This window comes from Xyrauchen texanus, chromosome 3 (assembly GCF_025860055.1).
Source record: "Xyrauchen texanus isolate HMW12.3.18 chromosome 3, RBS_HiC_50CHRs, whole genome shotgun sequence".
In the NCBI taxonomy this organism is placed as follows: domain Eukaryota; kingdom Metazoa; phylum Chordata; class Actinopteri; order Cypriniformes; family Catostomidae; genus Xyrauchen; species Xyrauchen texanus.
This window is the reverse complement of record NC_068278.1, coordinates 685,017-706,474: the sequence shown is the minus strand read 5'-3', so window position 1 is coordinate 706,474 and position 21,458 is coordinate 685,017. Positions and strand designations below refer to the sequence as shown.

The window sequence follows — 21,458 nt, the reverse complement described above, 5'->3', positions numbered from 1 at the left end:
TTTATCGAATGTGTTTGTACTGCATTTGGTAATACAGTTAATGCTGCCTAAAGAAAAGAAATTGTAACTCAATTTTAGATTCAAGGTGAACATGTCTTGTATTACTTTATGATTTAATCATTTTTGTCTTTGTTTCTTTAATACAAAGATACCTGTATATATTACTCAACCTGCAGAGTTGTGTTCACCATGTGTAAGAGCGATCTGCTCTGTGGAAATAAAGCGAAACTCAAAGTAACTTACGAAATAATCGGAGATCATGTGTAGCATTCTCATAGACAACTTTATTCTTCCAAACAGCTTTCAGTTGAATGAAACAGAGAAAAAGGAGTGATAACTCTTTACATGCACTTGTTTTACGAGACGGGATCCCGTTGCACGCCTCTGAACAAACAGTACTGAGACATGAGCACTGTCGGCTTTTCTTTTGTCTGTTCTTAAAAATATGATATGTTCACCAGAAGTAGCTATATGACAAATTTGGAAGAAAGGAAACCAAAACTGTCATTGACTTCAAGCTTTGCAATCGCACCCACACTTTCTGTTGGAAAATTATCTCTAGATTTTTAAATGTTCATGTGTTGGTGAATGGTGAGACACCCAGCGAGCCACTTGATTTTTAGCAAAGAGACGCTTGATTTTGAACAAAGAGGCACTTGTGGCTGGTGATCCATATGTTCCCGACCTCTGGTGTAATGCCTAATAAAGTATTGTTTATAAGCGCAGGGCTGCTTTGTGTATAGGCGTTACCAGGGTAACAGCTATATTTCTGCTGCATAAGCACCACCTACTGTCAGAGAGCCAATTAGCATTTTCATTCAGACCATCTCATTTTGTTTAGATCAATGTGAAAATCTGACCACATTTTTACACAGCATACACGCAGTGTTATGAATTTTAACCAGTTAATTAAAAAAAACCTAAACAATTTGGATAATATGGCATCTAGAAATATTATATTTCTATCATGGGCACTTAAAAATACTGTAATATTTTCTCAAGTGCCTTCAAGCTTTGCACACTACTGTTAAGTATATACACTGGTGGCCAAAAGTTTGGAGTAAAGATTTAGCTGTTTCAAAAGGAAATTGGTACCTTAATTAACCAAAGTGGTATTCAACTGATCACAAACTATAGTCAGGATATTACTGATGTCATGACTGCTATGTTGCTCAGAACTGCACCAAAGAATTCTACCCACTTTTGCACTTGCGTATATGGTTGAGTAACAATAAAGTGATTTTATATATATATATATACATAATTTTTTAATAATCTACAGATTTTGCTGTTTTCGGAAGGAAATTGGCACTTTAATTCACCAAAGTGGCATTCAACTGATCACAAAGTATAGTCAGGACATTACTGCTGTAAAAACAGCACCATCACTATTTTAATCAAGCAGGATGTAGCCAGCCAAAAAGGGGGGGTTCTTTTTTTTCAAAAAGTGGACCTTTTTGCAGTTTTTCTCCTCCTTTTGTATTTAATTATGAGGTTCAAATACTTCATTTTGGTGACCTTTTATGCGCTAATTTGTGCTGGATTAGCTTGTCTGCTGGTTAATGAGCACGCTTTTTGATGCACCTAAAATATTTACTGCATTGTTGTCAAATGCTTCCTCATGTAACACCTTTGTCAGTCCATACACAGTTCATAAGTTTAAAGACCACACTAACAACAGAATAGATTTAATGAACTTTACTGAAATATTAATAATAATTCTTCTCATCATCATTTCTTGACTCTCTGTCAATGCCTCTTTGCTTGTTGCTGTATTTGTCTTGACACTTATGGATTTAGTACACTGGTCAGTTCCAATCTTCTTGGATGCAATTTGGAGAATATGTTCACAGCTTCATCCAGGTTGACTGCCATGTCATAGTGTGTATGGATGAGGGCCAGGGATGACAAGCGGTCCTCTCCCATGCTGCTACGCATGAATGTGTTCAGTCTCCGGAGAGTGCTGGCCGACCGTTCACATTCACATGAGGTGACTGGCAGAGTACAAGCTATTTTGAGAAGCTTGAAGATGTTTGGGTAGATCAGCGCATCACATTGTTTGATTGTCTCAGCACATGAAGTTGGCCTTTGTTCTGATGGCTTGTTTTGCCACTTCAGTGTCCAGCATTTCAGTTCCTGGTCAATCAGCTCTGGTAAAGGTAAGTCATCTTGGTAAAGTTGGACTACTTCAGAAATGTCCACTGTCACACCTGAGTTGCACTGTATAGACGGAATTAGACCCAGGAGCCTTGATGCGGTTACAGATAGAGGACTGAATCTGGATTCAAACTCCAAGATGACATGGTCTAGGAAAGGTATAGCCATGTTGCGACGATAGTAGTCCTTCACAGTTTCAGCAGGTACATTTTCTCTGTGTGTCTGCCTTCCAGCAACACGTGGTTGACTGGTAGGCTGAACATCGACCTGAGCAGCCATCCTGATGGCTTGCTTGTAGATCTGGTTGAAGTCATCCTCAATTGTCTCATGTAGCTCCTTGTAGATATTCTTGACCTCATCTACCATGCTAAATGCCTCCACGATGTCAACTGAGGATTTTTGCAGCTTCACTGTGATGCCTGTAAGGTGGGACAAGACTTGATAGACGGTGAGGAAGGTCAGGATGAAACCGAAGTTTTGGAGCCCAGACAAGAGACTATAGGCCTCTGCTTTGTACTTGCCCTGCCATCCAGTGGTGACATCTTGGCTGTAATCTTCTGTATGGAGACCAAGTGCGATGACTTCTAGAGCCTTAACAATAAAGACGAAGGCACTATAAAAGTGGCTGTATGCGTCATGTCTTTCTGCCCATCTTGTGCAACATATGTCAATCAGTGGTTTCCTCTGTCCCATAGAGTGTGCATCCTTATGTACAACCTCCATGAGTAGTTGTTCCCTCTTTGGGCTGTAGGTGAAGAATATGATGGTAGACTTCATCTTGTCAATCATGTTGCGCACAACTGGAAGAGCACAGGAGCGTGCAATGACAAGGTTCAGGCAATGCCCATTACAGTGCATGTACACTGCTTTAGGTGCGTCCTTCTTGATCAGAGCCTGGACACCAACATTTTCACTGCTCATGTTGCACGCACCATCATACCCCTGGCCTCTGCAATCACCAATCTCTATGTTGAGGTGACTCAGCACATCCTTAATTGCGGTTGCAATGTGGCTGCCTGTGATTGGTGGCAGAGAGCAAATCTCCAGCAATTCCTCCCTAATATTTAGGTCTTTGTCCACAAACCTTACACACAATGGCATCAGCTCAACATTATGGGATGTCACCTCATCAGCCATGACAGTATAGATCTGTTCATTTTTGACCTCGTCCACAATCTGGGCCTGAATTATTCGCTTTCCTATCACTTCAATCATCTGATTTTGAGTTTGGGGTGAGAGGTAGGTGGCATTTCTGAGCTTTGGCCATTCCATGTGCTGCTTCAGCTTCTCATCATGGTTTGCAAGTAGTTTCATCAGGGCCAAAAAGATTCCAGGATTGCCAGCAGAATTCTGCTTCTCAGATGTACCTCTTAAGTGCAACACACTGGCGACCACAGTACAGTACACTCTCTGCTACAGACTTGAGTATGTGCCTGTTTTCTTTGATATTGGCTTTCTTCTTACTGTCCATAAGGACAGAGATTTGGGTCTGAGGTTTTTTCAACTGACTGGAGAAACAACTGAGCATTTTCAACTGCAGCCAAGTGATATGTTTTTGTTGAATGGCTGCCTATTACCATGCTTTTCTTGTGCCATTTTGTGAATGGGACATTTACTAACACTCCCATTTGTTTTCTCTCTTTGGCATTGACAAAAAAAAAAAAAGCGAATCGGTGCAAAATAAACTCATAACAGTTAATAAATAAAGGATAACATGACACGCATAAAAAACACTCAGACTAACTCACATTAAGACATAACACTCTCACATACTAGGCATCGTAAATCAATTAAATCATTCCAGATAATTTACCTCAAGCGGTCTGCTTTGAAGTTCTCAGAGGAATAAGATGTGCACCGAAGCAGAAGCATTTCCATTGGCTCCAGTCTGCCGGTATTGGCCAATCACAAAAGTTTATATAGAAATCCTTTTAATTAAAAAAACAAAATATATATATTTTGTTTTTTTAATTAAAAGGATTTCTATATTTTATACACTCAATAGTCTACAATATAATAGCCATATAAACGTAGCGTAATTAATAATAAAACATAGTTGGATATTCAGTGATATTGGCCGTGCAATATCGACTTTTGTGATATAACCCCCCATCATTCAGAGGCGATGCTTCTTCACCGTTGCTTTGAAAAGTGTATTGCGAGAACTCTCTCTGAACTGCACGCACGGCACACACACACATGTCCAGCTACAATATTAAATCATATTAATTTGAAACAGCAATCCAGAATATTTGTCACAAGCATTGATTAAAACAATGATGACAATAACCACATGAAAAAAAAAAAAAAAAACGACTTAAATTCTGGACCTTTGGCAGTGAGGGTGGGGGTTCGTTCGAACCACCCGAACCCCCCCTGCCTACGGGCTTGTCAAGGCCAAATGTCCAGCAGCCATCACTCCAACTTACCTTATTTTTGAGTTTACCTTATCCTTGAGTAATCATTCTAAATTACTAATTTGTACTAGAAAATCACTTGCCATTATAACAAACACTGTTGGAAGCGTATTTGGTTTATTAAATGAAGCTTAACATTGTCTTTTGTGTTTGTTTTTGAGTTACTACAGTTTGCAATAGACTGGCATGTCTTAAGGTCAATATTAGGTCAAAAATGGCAAAAAAGTAACATTTTTCTCTTGAAACTCATTAGTCAATCATTGTTTTGAGGAATAAAGGCTATACAATGTTTGAAATTGCCAAAACAAATTAAGATTTCATACAAAGGTGTGCACTACATTTTTTATAGATGAAGGACAACTGCCTCTAACAAGCACAGAAATTGATGTGGAAGGCCAGATGTACATCTAAACAAGAGAATAGGTACATTAGACTCTCTAGTTTGAGATATAGATGCCTCACATGTCTTCAACTGACAGCTTTACTGAATTCTACCCGCTCAACACCAGTTTCATGTACAAAAGTAAAGAGAAGACTCAGGGGTGCAGGCCTTATTGGAAGAATTGCTAAGAAAAAGCCACTTTTGAAACAGAAAAACATTAAGAAAAGGTTAGAGTGTGCAAAGAAACAGACATTGGACAACAGATAATTGGAAAAGAGTGTTATGGATCTTAACCCATATATAATAAGCATATTACTATTATTATTGTAAATTTTTTCATGTCTTTGAAAGCCTGTAGTTCAATCTATGTTTGCTCTGTCCCTGAGAAAAAAAGTTTGTTTATTCTATTGCTGATCAGATTTAAAAGAATCTTTTTCGTGTTTTGTTTTGGTTGAGAATCTTTGCTTTAAAAGGTTCTACTCTCTTCTTCTATTTTCAGGGATGAACTAGGCCTCTGATTAAATTTATTTTCAAGGTTTTCTCTCCTATCACTCTGGAGACGGTTTAATCAATGCTTGAGCATTAAGCACACTGGCTCAAATCTCTTGGTGCTGGCCATTATACAGACTAATAAATTGAAAAGACAGTGATGCAAGATTAGCAAATGCCCTTTTAAAATGGAGAGCCAAGATCATTATTTCTCTTTCTCTTTCTTTCTCTCTCTCTCTCTCTCTCTCTCTCTCTCTTCGTCTCTCTCTGTATATCACAGTTTGTCTGACTTAAAAAGGGCATCATGTACTTTTTGACTTTGCCCTCAGCTGCCCTTCTAATTACTGTAGGTGTCTGACAGTCTCTAACTCCTGCTGAGGATTTTCCTTTATTGCCTTCATTTATTTATTTATTTTATATACTTTTCATTAACATTTTCAGAAATGTAGAGATACAGTCCATGTTACTGATGCAAAGAAAACAAAATAAACACTTTACTAGAAGCCTGTATATATAATGCATTATAAATAAATTCATAATGCCCTATACCATACATTGTAAGGCATTATATATTTTCAAAGATAACTTTTACATTATATATATTAGGGCTGTCAATTGATTAAAATTTGTAATCTAATTCATTACATGGTGTCCCGATTAATTAATCGCGATTAATCGCATATACAAATATTTGCTGAAAAAGCCCCTCATATAACAATAATTAAATATATAAAGATTATACATATTTATATCAATATATAATTATACATAGTTATCTTTAAATATATATAAAAAAAACATATATATATATATTCAGATAATTAAAATGCTTTACATTCCTGTAGCAGAAGCGTTAATCAGTGATAAGACAATACAAAAACCGGCTTTAGAATACAATGTATTGTTTACTACCATATTATTGATCATAAGTCAATAATTGGCATACAGTTCACAGCAATCCATTTCACAAGTGAATGACAATCAGTTGGAGATTTATTATGAGGACTTATTTAAGAGCCTGTCAATTTACACCTGCGTCAGACATGCTTGTGTAGTGTCTCGGGTGCGTTGCATCATAAACATAAAATGTTTAGTTCACTGTTTCAAGTTAAATATAGTTTAATACTCAATCTTTAAACACACATTGAGATCCCTTAGCTCGCATTTGCACTCCTTCAAGTGTGTTAAACGCAAGAATGTAATGTATGTTTGCGTTGTTCTGCCTTCTGAAGTGTTTTCTTCACCGTATAAACTGTGCGTTGCTCATACAGCTGAAATTTCACTTACTGCCCTCTGGAGTAAACAGGTGGTACTACAAGCTTGCATTTCTCAGGACTCTTCCTTATTATGGTGCGATTAATTGCGTAAAGTTTTTTAACACGTTATTTTTTGTCAAATTAATTGCACTGAATTAACGCGCTAAATCGAAGCGTTAATTCCAAAAAATAAAGATGTTTGGCGTGCACTGCGGTAAAGCGGATGCCCGCGAAGGAGGCGGGGGCCTGGCAAACTGAATCGCGTAACCAAGTCGGATGGTCCGGGCCAGCCAGCAAGATGGGTTGGGAAGTGAGAGCCACGCATCCAATCTCCATGCTAGGGGCACCAAAGGGACAAGTATTTTTGACGTACCCGGCGGGGCTTCGCAGCGGTGCGGTTTCAGGTAGTACGCCATCGGGAGGCGAGGACGCGTCCCGAGGCTCTGGTGCTGAGAAAAGACTCGAAGCACTTACCTTGCTCCGCACACCCGGCAGGGGGCGGGTTAGTGACTGAGGAGGAGGTCTTGTAATGGCGTCCTCTGGACTCGTCAGAACCGGCTGGCCGGGGGACAGTCGTGGGGCTGAAGGCAGGTCTGGGACCGCATCCAGCGTGCCGGGACTGTTGAGATCTGGTGGCAGAGTGCCATGAGAACGGCATTTGCGGGCCAGATGACCCAGAGACAAAAGGAAATATCCTCCTGGCCCTCCACCGGGGAACGGAGTGGTCTTACCATCTCTGGAGCTAACGTCTTGGGCTCTGGGTCATCTGTCTCAGGAGCGCCTGGAAGCCTTCCGGGTCCTCGAGGGGGTCCGTGATACGGGGGGCATCTACTTCCTGCGGAGCGCTCGACGCGTGGGCTGAGAGCTGGGCCCAGGTTGAGGCGGAGCAGCTTGTTGTTTCATCGCAGGTGGATGCCCTCAGTGAGCAGGCGGGGCATGGCCCAAGGTGGCAGGCTTGTGGTGGGGCAGGATATGAGAGATTGCCTCCATCTGTTTCTTCACCGCGGAGAACTGCAGGGTAAAGTCGCCAGAAGAGGCCCTACTGGGAGACTTGGCGTCGAGAAAGCGAACCTTGTCGGTCTCACGCATCTCGACCAGGTTCGGCGCAGACGAGCCATCAACATCAGATGCCGCTGTAACGCTCTCCAATGCAGCGGTGATTATCGTCATCCAATTCCGGGAGCTCAAGGGACCAAAAACTTGGGAAAAACTGGTGTAGAGGACTTCAAGGCAGCATAAAGCAATCTCATTGGTTTTGGGTGAGAAACAGACCAAAATATTAAATCGTTTTAAGTTTATCTTGATTTCTGCAATCTCTTTCTCACATGATGATTTGAAGCTTGATTATACTTCCTTGCACGTTGTGTCGAATGAAGTGACACAATGGGTCTTCCTGGGATGCCAAATGTATATCTGAACCTGAGAAAAGGCCAATATCAAGTTGGCAGACAGAACTTGCATGCCCCGCCCCTGACATACGGGTATAAAGGGAAGCGGGGCAGCGAGTGCCAGTCAGAATTTTTCTTCGGAGCCGAACGGTTGTGCAACAGCAAGCTGAGTTCACCACTGTTTCACTCACCTCTACTGGCAATAAGCACTGCTGTTGGATCTACGGTGCGTTTCCAGCTGCCGTTCTCTCTCTCTGCACACTGTGCAGTCTACGCCCCTGGGTGCTTCGACAGCGCTTTCATTGCCGGAAAAAGTGTTTCTCCTCCTAAAAAGAGTTTATTTCCTCTAAATGAGTTTGAGTTCCGTCTTTTTTAAGATATCTTTACGCCTCTGTATAGTTCCTGGATGCGGTTGATTTCTCTTCATTTCTGACGGTCATAAAAGCTGCCTTGCGTGCCTGGGCTGTGATCACACGCAGGCTGCGTTTTATGAATGGTTCACGTTCTCAGTACGAGAACATAGCCATGGCAACATGGCGAGCATCTCTTTTCTCGACAGTTAGACTCAGTCTCAGTGACAATGTGTCTCACCAACGAGCACGCTCAGTCAGTGCTCAGGTGTCTCGCTCTCTTCGAGCCCGTCACAGCGGTTCCTCTAAATCAATTCCAGAGGCTCCTGGGGCATATAGCATCCTCAGCCGCGGCCGCGCCACTCAGGTTGATGCATATGAGACCACTTCAGCACTGGCTACAAACTAGAGTCCCGAGATGGGCATAGCGCCACGGCACATACTGTGTGACAATCACCCCTTCTTGCCTTCAGACTTTCAACCCTTGGACAGACCTCTGCTTTCTCGGAGTCCCCTTGCAGCAGGTGTCAAGATGGGTTGTGGTGACCACAGACACCTCTTGACAGGGTTGGGGCGCTGTGTGCAACGAGCACGCTGCCACTGGCCTCTGGACAGGACCCCGGCAGCGTTGGCACATCAACTGCCTAGTGTTGTTGGCTGTATCTCTTGCCCTACAGAGGTTTCTCCAACTAGTCCGAGGCAAGCGCGTCTTGATCCGTTCAGACAGCACTTCGACGGGAAGGACCTTCTTTCTCAGAGACCTCTGGAACCTCCACGTCTGGCCCATGGGCAGGATGTGGAAGATCTAGTGGATCTACCACCTGCAGTCGTAGACACGATCAACCAAACCAGATCTCCCTCCACCAGGCAACTTTACGCCCTAAATTGCCGCTTGTTCGCGACGCACAGAGGTGTGCAGTTCAGTCAGTGCTTTCATTCCTGCAGGAGAGGCTGGAGGGGAGGCTGTCCCCCTCCACCTTGAAGGTGTATGTAGCTGCTATCGCAGCCCACCACGACACAGTCGATGGCAAGTCCCTAGGTAAGCATGACTTGATTATCAGGTTCCTAAAAGGTGCCCGGAGACTGAACCCTCCCCAGTCTAGCCTGTTCCCCTCCTGGGACCTCTCTGTGGTCCTCTCGGGCCTTCAGAGACCTCCCTTCGAGCCGCTTGATTCAGTTGATCTCAAGGCCCTCTCCCTGAAGATGGCCCTCCTGATCGCATTAGCCTCCATCAAGTGGGTTGGGAACCTGCATGTGTTCTCTGTCAGGGACACCTGCCTGGAGTTCAGTCCTGCACATTCTCACGTTATACTGAAGCCGTGACCGGGTTATGTACCCAAGTTTCCCTACAACACCCTTCAGGGACCAGGTCTTGAGCCTGCAAGCAAGCTGCCCCGGGATGAGGCAGACCCAGCCTTCTCGTTGCTGTGTCTGGTACATGCTTTGCATATCTATTTGGACCGCACACAGAGCTTTAGATGTTCTGAGCAGCTTTTTGTCTGCTTCGGCGGACGGCGGAAAGGGAACGCCGTCTCCAAACAGAGGTTAGCTCACTGGGTCGTTGATGCTATTTCCATAGCTTATCACACCCAGGCTGTGCCCACCCCCTTGCGGGTTCGAGCATACTCTACAAGAAGTGTGGCATCCTCGTGGTTACTGGCCCATGGCACCTCCTTAGCAGACATCTGCAGAGCAGCGGGCTGGGCAACACCCAATACCTTTTCCAGATTTTACAATCTCAGGGTTGAGTCGGTCTCATCTGTGTTTTCTCAGGTCCGAGCCGGTAGAACTCGGTAACACGGCACAACCGACCAGGTGTTCCGCTTGCACATTGCGCCCTTCACCAAGTTGATCCAGTGCGCCTTCTATCCCAGGTTAGTCACTAAGCGTCGCTCCCTGGATGTTCTCCTCCCTAGCCTTCTGGCCAGCGAATTCAGCAGAGCAATTCGTGGCCAGACACACTATGAGTCACAAGTACTCTGTACTGGGGTCGGGCTCCACAGGCTTAATTCCCTTTTCAGGCAAACTCCCTGTGATGTATTTCCCGCGGTACGGTCCCCCTGTCGGCGGACCCGTGTTTCTCTTGGGCAGCCCTGCTGCCCCGGTCGCCGTGCTTTTAGAGTCCCCCCTCATTAGGCTGGACCTACCACCACGCCATTTCCCACGTACGGCTTCACAAACCTCGTGGTGTATTTGCCACATGTTACCTCCAGCTAGACTGGGCAGGATGTGGCCTCCACAGGGTCTTTTCTCCCTGAAATAATAGGACCAGGAAAGACCACCGTCCCCGATGCATTTCATAGCGTTAATATAGCCCCAGCCACTTAACGTCCTATTTGAGAGAAATAGTGAGAGAAAAGGCATGGTTACCGGGCTTGCTCCCATGGTAGTCATGTAGCACCTGTTCCTCCCCTCAGGGGTGCGGGGCCTAAGGTCTGTATGTGACACATCTTTGGGGGCATTGGGGAGGGCTACGTGCAGCCGACACAGTTGTCTCTAGCACACAGTTTGCAACTGTCTCTGCAGTTCACATAACACGTCAGTGCATGGTGTTTTTATTTGGGACCCCTTTTGTCACTTCATTAGACACAACGTCGAGTGAGTGACAGAAGGGAAACGTCATGGTTACTGTTGTAACCACCGTTCCCCGAAGGAAGAAATGAGACGTTGTGTCCTACCACTGTAAACGGCCGTACCTTATTTTCGGCTCCTCAGTGCAAAATCCTGACTGGCACTTGCTGCACCGCTTCCCTTTATACCCGTATGTCTGAGGCGGGGCATTCAAGTTCTGCCTGCCAACGTGACATTGGCCTTTTCTCAGGTTAACAGGTATGTTTGGCGTCCCAGGACGACCCCTTGTGTCACTTCATTCGACACAACGTCTCGTTCCTTCCCTCGGGGAACAGAGGTTACAACAGTAAACATGACGTTTTTGGCAAGTAACTCATCCCATCCTTAACATACATCTGTAGAGCAGTGGGCTGGGCAACACCCAATACCTTTTCCAGATTTTACAATCTCAGGGTTGAGTCGGTCTCGTCCGTGTTTTCTCAGGTCCGAGCCGGTAGAACTCGGTAACACGGCACAACCGACCAGGTGTTCCGCTTGCACATTACGCCCTTCACCAAGTTGATCCAGTGCGTCTTCTATCCCAGGTTAGCCACTAAGCGTCGCTCCCTGGATGTTCTCCTCCTTAGCCTTCTGGCCAGTGAATTCAGCGGAGCAATTCGTGGCCAGACCCACTATGAGTCACAAGTGCTCTGTACTGGGGTCTGGCTCCACGGGCTTAGTTCCCTTTTCAGGCAAACTCCCTGTGATGTATTTCCCGCGGTACGGTCCCCCTGTCAGCGGACCCGTGTTCCTTTTGGGCAGCCCTGCTGCCCCGGTCACCGTGCTTTTAGAGTCCCCCCTGATTAGGCTGGAACTACCACCACGCCATTTCCCACGTACGGCTTCACAAACCTCGTGGTGTATTTGCCACATGTTACCTCCCCCTAGACTGGGCAGGATGTGGCCTCCACAGGGTCTTTTCTCCCTGAAATAATAGGACCGGGAAAGACCACCATCCCCGATGCATTTCATAGCGTTAATATAGCCCCAGCCGCTTCACGTCCTATTTCAGATACATAGTGAGAGAAAAGGCATGGTTGCCGGGCTTGCTCCCATGCTAGTCATGTAGCACCTGTTCCTCCCCTCAGGGGTGCGGGCCTAAGGTCTGTATGTAACACCTCTTTGGGGGCATTGGGGAGGGCTACGTGCAGCCGACACAGTTGTCTCTAGCACACAGTTTGCAACTGTCTCTGCAGTTCACGTAACACGTCAGCGCGTGGTGTTTTTATTTGGGACCCCTTGTGTCACTTCATTAGACACAACGTCGAGTGAGTGACAGAAGGAAAACGTCATGGTTACTGTTGTAACCTCCGTTCCCCGAAGGAAGAAATGAGACATGTGTCCTACCACTGTAAATGGCCATACCTTATTTTCGGCTCCTCAGTGCAAAATCCTGACTGGCACTTGCTGCACCACTTCCCTTTATACCCGTATGTCCGAGGTGGGGCATGCAAATTCTGCCTGCCAACTTGACATTGGCCTTTTCTCAGATTCACAGGTATGTTTGGCATCCCAGGACGACCCCTTGTGTCACTTCATTCGACACAACGTCTCGTTCCTTCCCTCGGGGAACGGAGGTTACAACAGTAACATGACGTTTTTGGCAAGTAACTCATCCCAGGCCATTTAAGCAACAGACATGAATTATACTTCAAATCGTGCAGCTTTGTTATCAGAGGTGTGCTATTACTTTGCTATTACTTTTATAAGTCAACAAACTTAAAATGTTATCCTGCTGAATGATAAAAAAAAATCCAAGACCTGAGCAATTTCTAGAGACCAGAATATAATAAAGATTTAGGGGTGGGATATTTTGACTTGGGCCAGTTAACAACCACCTACAAACCACCCAGAATATCCTAGCTACTGCAGAGCAACATGCTAAATAAACATTCAGCAACAACCTAGCAACAGCACAGCAACACTCAAGCAACCACCCACAAAAAACGATTTGCCACTGATGTAATAAAGCTTTTAAAACATTTTTAAAGATTAAAATAGATTTTTTTGTTACAATCATCAACATAACCCATTTGTGTTAGATTTATCTGAAAACAAGACAAAAATACTCAGTAAGAACAATATTGAAAAGTACAACTTTTATATTTTGTTGTAGGAGGCCTCTAATGCAGAAAATAAAAGGGTTTTTACATGTTATTACGTTTTTAGGGTAATGTTGAGTAACTGAATTTTAGTGATTTTACTCACTGTCTGAACAAATGTAGATAACATCTAATGGTTAATTTGCAGGATGTACTGCATATGTAGCCCCATAGTAGTAGCCTATACACTCACCTAAAGGATTATTAGGAACACCATACTAATACTGTGTTTGACCCCCTTTTGCCTTAAGAACTGCCTTAATTATACGTGGCATTGATTCAACAAGGTGCTGAAAGCATTCTTTAGAAATGTTGGCCCATATTGATAGGATAGCATCTTGCAGTTGATGGAGATTTGTGGGATGCACATCCAGGGCACGAAGCTCCCGTTCCACCACATCCCAAAGATGCTCTATTGGGTTGAGATCTGGTGACTGTGGGGGCCATTTTAGTACAGTGAACTCATTGTCATGTTCAAGAAACCAATTTGAAATGATTCGAGCTTTGTGACATGGTGCATTATCCTGCTGGAAGTAGCCATCAGAGGATGGGTACATGGTGGCCATAAAGGGATGGACATGGTCAGAAACAATGCTCAGGTAGGCTGTGGCATTTAAACGATGCCCAATTGGCACTAAGGGGCCTAAAGTGTGCCAAGAAAACATCCCCCACACCATTACACCACCACCACCAGCCTGCACAGTGGTAACAAGGCATGATGGATCCATGTTCTCATTCTGTTTACGCCAAATTCTGACTCTACCATCTGAATGTCTCAACAGAAATCGAGACTCATCAGACCAGGCAACCTTTTTCCAGTCTTCAACTGTCCAATTTTGCTGAGCTCTTGCAAATTGTAGCCTCTTTTTCCTATTTGTAGTGGAGATGAGTGGTACCCGGTGGGGTCTTCTGCTGTTGTAGCCCATCCGCCTCAAGGTTGTGCGTGTTGTGGCTTCACAAATGCTTTGCTGCATACCTCGGTTGTAACAAGTGGTTATTTCAGGCAAAGTTGCTCTTCTATCAGCTCGAATCAGTCGGCCCATTCTCCTCTGACCTCTAGCATCAACAAGGCATTTTCGCCCGCAGGACTGCCGCATACTGGATGTTTTTCCCTTTTCACACCATTCTTTGTAAACCCTAGAAATGGTTGTGCGTGAAAATCCCAGTAACTGAGCAGATTGTGAAATACTCAGACTGGCCCGTCTGGCACCAACAACCATGCCACGTTCAAAATTGCTTAAATCACCTTTCTTTCCCATTCTGACATTCAGTTTGGAGTTCAAGAGATTGTCTTGACCAGGACCACACCCCTAAATGCATTGAAGCAACTGCCATGTGATTGGTTGATTAGATAATTGCATTAATGAGAAATAGAACAGGTGTTCCTAATAATCCTTTAGGTGAGTGTATATCTATACACTAATAATTGCATAATGATAATCAGACAAGTCATATTTTTATGAAAAATTGTTTATAATAAAAATATGTTCAGATTGTATTTACAAAACCTGATGAACTGAATGAAAACTTTGGTATTTACTATGTTTGCTCTGTTCATAGCCATGTTCAATTATGATAGTCCCAAATGCAGTTCTTGTCCTCTGAGATGCAGAGGCGGACATTCCACTTCTCAAAGTCACTGTTCCCATTTTGGACTGCATCAATGACATCATATACATTGTAGATAAGACAGTGTTTCCTGGCTGGTGGCATTCTGAAATGTAAAAAGAAAATCACTGATTATTTTCCAGGCTAAATAATCTCAATGCAAATCAATCCCAATCATACTTATACGTTTTACAAATTGACCCATTCCACAGAATTCACAGCTTATTGTGCCATCTACTTATCATGCTAATAGCACTTATACCCCCACATTCCAGAACATTATCACCTGTCCCTCATGAAGCAAGTAGATATTTGGACAAACAAGCAAGATCCAGAAAAGAAAACATGACCAGTTAAGTGTATTTTATAAATGGTAATATACATATAGTTTCACATTTTGCTACACAAATACTTTAAAATTCTCAAAGAAATATTTATTCCTTAATTCAACTTATTATTTAATAATCATAAATTGTGATTGAAACTCATAATGGTAGCAAAGAAGACATTTTAAACTTGTGAATGATCAGAAATAATGTTTCTATTAGTATTTTTTTCACATGGAACAGGTGAAAAGTACAATTCATCCATGTAATGTGTAAGGTGCACAGGCACATTTTGCTACCCTTCTAACAAACATGTTGATCTAACAAACATAGTTGGCTTTTGATGTTTTGAAGTTTTGTTAGCTCTTCATGACATATGACAGAGAAGGATTGAAGTTGCAGGTGAGGAAAATTATTAGACACTGTTTTCTGAGGTGCTATGACAGATGATTGCATAATTCCAATTTTATTTCTGATTATTTCAATTTTATCTGTAAAGAAATTAATGAAATTATTACTCTTGTACTGCGACGTAATATCTGGTTCTGTTGAGGCTTTATTCCTAACCAATTTAGCCACAGAACTGAATAAACATCTAGGATTGTTGTGGTTATTTTCTATGAGTTTACTAAAATATGCTGACCTTGCAGCTGTATCTACAGACACCATCCTTCCATGCACCACAAAATACTTCTAATTTTGTAATTTACTAGAGAGGAGAGCAGCACCTTCACTGGAGGGATGGAGCCCGTCTCTCTTTAGCAGGTCAGGTCTACCCCAAAAACTTTTCCAATTGTCTATAAATCCTATTTTATTCTTCATCACATCAGGGGTTGGTAGCCAAGCACATATTGGTAGGGGGTTAGCCCCGTAGAGGTATGAGTGAGGGAATTTTGTGCATATTCGGCCCAGTCCAAGAAGTCGCTACAATTCTCCTGTTCACGGCTACAGTAGCTCAGATGATATCTGCCAATCTCCTGGTATAAACGTTCCAGCAGTCCATTTTCTTGGAGATGATAGCCTGAGGTGCAACTCACATTGATGTCCAGTTGCTTACAGAATGTCTGCCAAACTCAGGATGTGAAATGTGAACCTCGATTGAACAAGATGTCTTCTGGTAATCCATAGACTCTGAATAGTTGATGGAATAGAGCATTAGCCATTTCCATAGCCATGGGTAAATCCTTGTGAGGGACAAATCTACATGATTTTAAAAATCGGTTGATTATTACCAGTATGGTGGTGTATCCAATTGAGTTTGGCATGTTGGTGACAAAATCGATGGACAGGTGGGACTGCTGGGAGGAGGCCTCGGGGAAGACCCAGGACTAGGTGGAGAGACTACATCTCCACACTGGCCTGGGAACGCCTCGGGGTCGCCCAGTCAGAGCTGGTTAATGTGGCTCGGGATAGGGAAGTTTGGGGCCCCCTGCTGGAGCAGCTGCCCCCGCGACCCGACTTCGGATAAGCGGTTGAAGATGGATGGATGGATGGAGGTGGGACCATGGTCTTTGGGAATTGGCAGTGGTTGGAGTAATCCCGTGGGTAGATCCCTGGGGCTCTTAGATTGTGCACACATAATTGGATAGTTCTTAGACGTAGATCTTGTGGTTCAAAGTGCTTGGTTGGGGGGGTGCAGTCAGGTGGTGACGGTTCATGCTGATGTGATCTTTGTGCTGATGTGCTCTTTGTATTTCTTCCCGAATAACCCAACTTATTGGTCCAATGATGACAGATGGTAGTAGGATTGATCCATGATGAGGTTGGATGTGGGGTGGATCATGCCTGTGTGAAAGTGCATCTGCTTTGCTTTTCTTGCTGCCAGGGCAGTAAGTGACAGTAAAACTTAACCTGGTGAAGAACAATGACCATCGGGCTTGGCGTGGATTTTGTCTCTTGGCTGCCTTGATATATTCTAGGTTCTTGTGATCAGTGATAACTTGGAACGGGTGGACTGGGCCCTCTAACCAGTGATGCCACACTTAGAGTGCTGCCTTCATGGAAAGTAATTCCTTGTTCCCCACATCATAGTTTTGTTCAGCAGAATTTAACTTTCTGGAGAAAAATGCACAAGGGTAAATCTTGCCTGGGGTTCTGTGATCTTGTGACAGGACCGCTCCAATCACACAATCAGAGGTGTCTACTTCAACGATGAAGGGAAGATTTGGGTCGGGGTATTTCAGTATAGGAGCAGTAGTGAAGTGTAAAATGAGTGAGACGAAGGCTTGGTATGTGCCGTCATTCCTTGGCAACTTGTTGGGTTTTCCCTTGAGCAATGATGTGAGTGGTGCTGCAATGATACTGTAGTTTCTAATGAGGAGGCGGTAGAAATTGGCAAAGCCCAGAAACCGCTCTAGTTCTTTGATTGTGGAAGATCGAGGCCATTCGGCAACTGCTGTGATTTTAGAGACATCCATTTCTACACTTTGGTGGCTGATACTGCAACCTAGGAACATGGTATTGTAGATATGAAACTCTCATTTTTCTTACTTGACAAATAGCTGGTGTTCCTAGAGACATGATAGGACTGTCCTGACATGCTGGATATGTTGTTGCTTGTTTTGAAAGTAGATGAGGATGTCGTCAATGTAGGCCACCATATACTGATTCAGTATGTCTCTGAAAATCTCATTGACAAAGACTAGAAAACAGAGGGGGTGTTAGCACGTCCAGATATTCATAGTGCCCCCTGGTGGTGATGAATACAGTTTTCCACTCAACTCCTTCTCTGATTCGGATGAGATTATAAGCACTTCTTAGATCAAGCATAGTATAAATCTTAGCCTCACAGAGTTGTTCAAGTGCTAAGGGGATAAGTGGCAGTGGGTAACGGTATTTCAAGGTGACAGAGTCAAGGCCTCGATAGTCGATACATGGACGTAGACCTCCATCCTTTTTCTCCACGAAGAAAAAACCTGCAGCTGCTGGAGAGATGGGGGAACATGTGGAGGCAAGGGCAAGTTTCCATAGCTAGGGTCTCGGGGTTTGACAATGGATGAGTCTTGCTTCGCGGTGGATGAAATTTGACATAAGTTCAATGGTGCAGTCTCATGGACGGTGATGAGGAAGTTGAGTAGCTTTGACTTTACTAAACTTCATTCACTTGTGCATACTCCTTGGGAATCATGGTTACTGTTTGGAATTCAGGGCTTTCAATGCTGGTGGTAAGACAAGGCATGGAGACAGCAACATGGAGACAATGTTCATGACAGAAACTTGAAGATTGTGTGAGCACACCTTGGTTCCAGGATATAGAAGGCTTGTGGATGGCCAGCCAATGATGACCCAGGATAAGAACATGATTGTGTGAGTTTGACATATAGTGAAATTTTCTCCACATGAAAAAGTCCAATCTTGATGGTTATGGGAACAGTCTGTTGGGTTATACCAGTACCAATGGGAGCGTTGTCAACTGTATTAATTGTTGGAATGCACTGAATTGTGAGTATATTGAGTTCTTGTAAGATCTCTTGATTTAGGAGATTTACAGCAGCCCCAGAATGCTAAAGCTGTAAATGGATAGGTGATACAAAGTACTTGGTAATCAGCTTTGATTCATGGGAACTTGATTTCTTGTGTGGGCATGGAGCATTGTGATGACCTGGTTCACCACAGTAATAGCAAAGTTTTTCATTACATTGGCATTCATCCATAGAAACACGAGTTTAATCAACTTACACATTCAGGTGATTTAGCGGATGCCTGTGCCTGCACTGGGACTGTAGACTTAGAAGCGGGGTGAAACAGGGGCCAAGGACTATTACGAAGCAGGATATCTTGATAGCCATGGTAATTAATTCTGACAGAGTAGAACCCTCACCCTTGCATGTCAGTTCCGCCTTGAGTTCTCGCTGAAGCCCCTCTCAGAAAACAAGTTTTCAGAGCAACATTCCACCCAATTTGAGCCGCTAGCATCCTGAACAGAATAGTCATAGTCTGCTGCAGATTAATGGCCCTGGCGTAAATGAAGCAGCTGAAAAGAGATATCTTGACCACCTGCTGGATACTCAAAGACTTTGTGGATCTGTTAAACAAAGTAGATATACAAGGTCATGATTTGAGGATCTTTGTCCCAAACAGCAGCAGCCCAATCGAGTGCTTTACCGGTAAGCAGAGACATCATTAAGGTACATTTCTTGGCGTCCTCAGGTTGGTTAGAGAAATAGACTCCAGCAGAACCATCAAACTTGTCAGGAAGAGCAAAGCTTACCGGTTTAGCATGGGGAGCTGGCAGTGAGTGAATGTAAGTAGTGAGTCAAACATTTGTTGGCGGCTCGTAGGTTATTCAGCTGGTCTTGATAACCCATTAAAACCTTGCACTGGTGTGCAAATGCAGCCTGGAGCTGTGAGACTTCTGCTGGATCTATGGTAGGCGAACTGGCCATGGAGACGGTGTTATCCAATAAACCAAACAGACAGTCCAACCTGGCAAACAAAACAAAGGTTAATCCAAAAATCAGTAAATCTAGAAAAACAGGCAAAGGTCATATCATGAATTAAGAAGCAATGGAAAAATGCTCGGTAAGGCAGGGTAAACTGGCAATTCTTCGCAATGAACAATGAAATTGCATATTGCTATATACATGTGGTAAACAGGAAATTAATAGTGAAGAAATGGGTGAAGATCAGTATTCGGGAGAAGGCTCCTTCTGGTGGTTGGTAGGATAGAAAACAACCTCAGATGTTACAGAGTCATACATGGAATTGCAGAGAAATGACCCATTACAGTGGCAGAGAGAACACTGCAATGCTTTTACATTAAGTAGGAGGAAGATTTAAGAGTCCAGATGACTTTAATGACTTAAATAGCTCTCATCACAGGTCGGAGCATATAAATTAGATAAATACAGGCAAAAAGTTCTAACATCTCTCCTTCAGTTCAGCTTCATGATTTGTTCCCTCCCTGCATACTCTAGCAAGAGGTCATCTAACAATGTTGTAATCACTGTGTAAACTACACATCACGCAATGTTTCTCCAGTTATAGAATTTCTCTGTTCGGCTGTTCATGGTTTCTGTTCATATTGACAGACCCATCTGAAAGGTACCAGATACTTAAAATGGTAAATGGTCTGCACTTATATAGTGCTTTTTTTTAACCATAGAAGTTACCAATGCGCTTTACACTGTGTCCCATTCACCAAATCACACACAGATTTACACTCGCACTCATACATGCAAGATGCTATGCCATTGGGAGCAATTTGGGGTTCAGTGTCTTGCCCAAGGACACTTTGGCATGATGAGTCATGCCAATCCTGCGATTGGCAGCTGACCCGCTCTACCACCTGAGCCACAGCCGCCCCTTCTTAACAGAACCTTGTGAAGATAGCAGGTATTACTGTGAAAACTCTGATGCCTCAGAGGGACCTCCCGCACTATAATGGGGAGCTTCATACATTTCTGTTCTCAGCTTTTGAATGTTGGTAATGCAATTTGAATTTATAGAAGATTGAGGCTTGAACTGATATTGTGCTTTTTAAATTAAAAGTTTCTTGTTTTAGACATTAGAAAATGAAGATTTAACCCTTAAATTCATACCTCTGGTCTTTGGTGAGCCAGGAACTCATTCCACACCCTCTACCTCATCCTTTTTTTGTAGTAATGTCCCTGCCTCTTTAGTATTCCTCAAACATCCTCTTATAAATTATGTAACAATAATAAAAATAAAAATCCAAAAACTGCAAAAAAAGAAAAAACATTGCCTAATTGCTTAATTAACAAAAGTGTTGGGTTATGTAAAAGTATAATGTTATTATGTATAATATTATTATGTGTAATATTATTATAATATTGGGTTTCCAATATACATTATATATATATATATATATATCAGGTTGATATGTAGCCGTGTTGTCTGTTCTAATCAGCACATGCTTGCCCTGGATCAACGTCCGGAACCTCCACAGGATGAGCAGTATTGCCAACATCTCGAGCAGTTGATGTGCCAACGTAGCCTTGGGCCTGTCCAGGAGCCGGTAGCTGCGTGCTGTAGGCGTTGCATGTGCCCAAGTCTGTCTTGGAGGTCATAACCACAACGTGACTTAAGACCTGTTCTAGGGGAACACCTGCCTGTAGGAATGCGAGTTCGTTCCAAGAGCTGAAAAGGTGGCGACAGATCAGCGTGATGTGTCTCGAGGTGCCATGCCCATCTCGGGACTCAAGTCTGGAGCCAGTGATAGAGTCAGTCATCAAGACTGAGTCCAACTCCAGACTGAGAAAAGAGATGCTCTGAACCGGGAGGAGCTTGCTCTTTTCCAAGTTGACCCAAAGCCCTAGTTGGTTGAGATGCGAGAGCACCAGGTCCCTGTGCGCACACTACACGTCTCGAGAGTGAGCTATGATTACCAGTCGTCGAGGTAGTTGAGAATGCG

The 21,458-nt window shown here is 43.5% G+C and overlaps 1 protein-coding gene across 1 annotated transcript in view; it reads left to right on the top strand.

The window, feature by feature from the left end:
• The window catches only part of LOC127633152 (astrotactin-2-like), an 875,437-nt gene that overhangs the window by 778,452 nt on the left and 75,527 nt on the right, over positions 1 to 21,458 (top strand). The gene's annotated exons all lie outside the window — the stretch shown is intronic.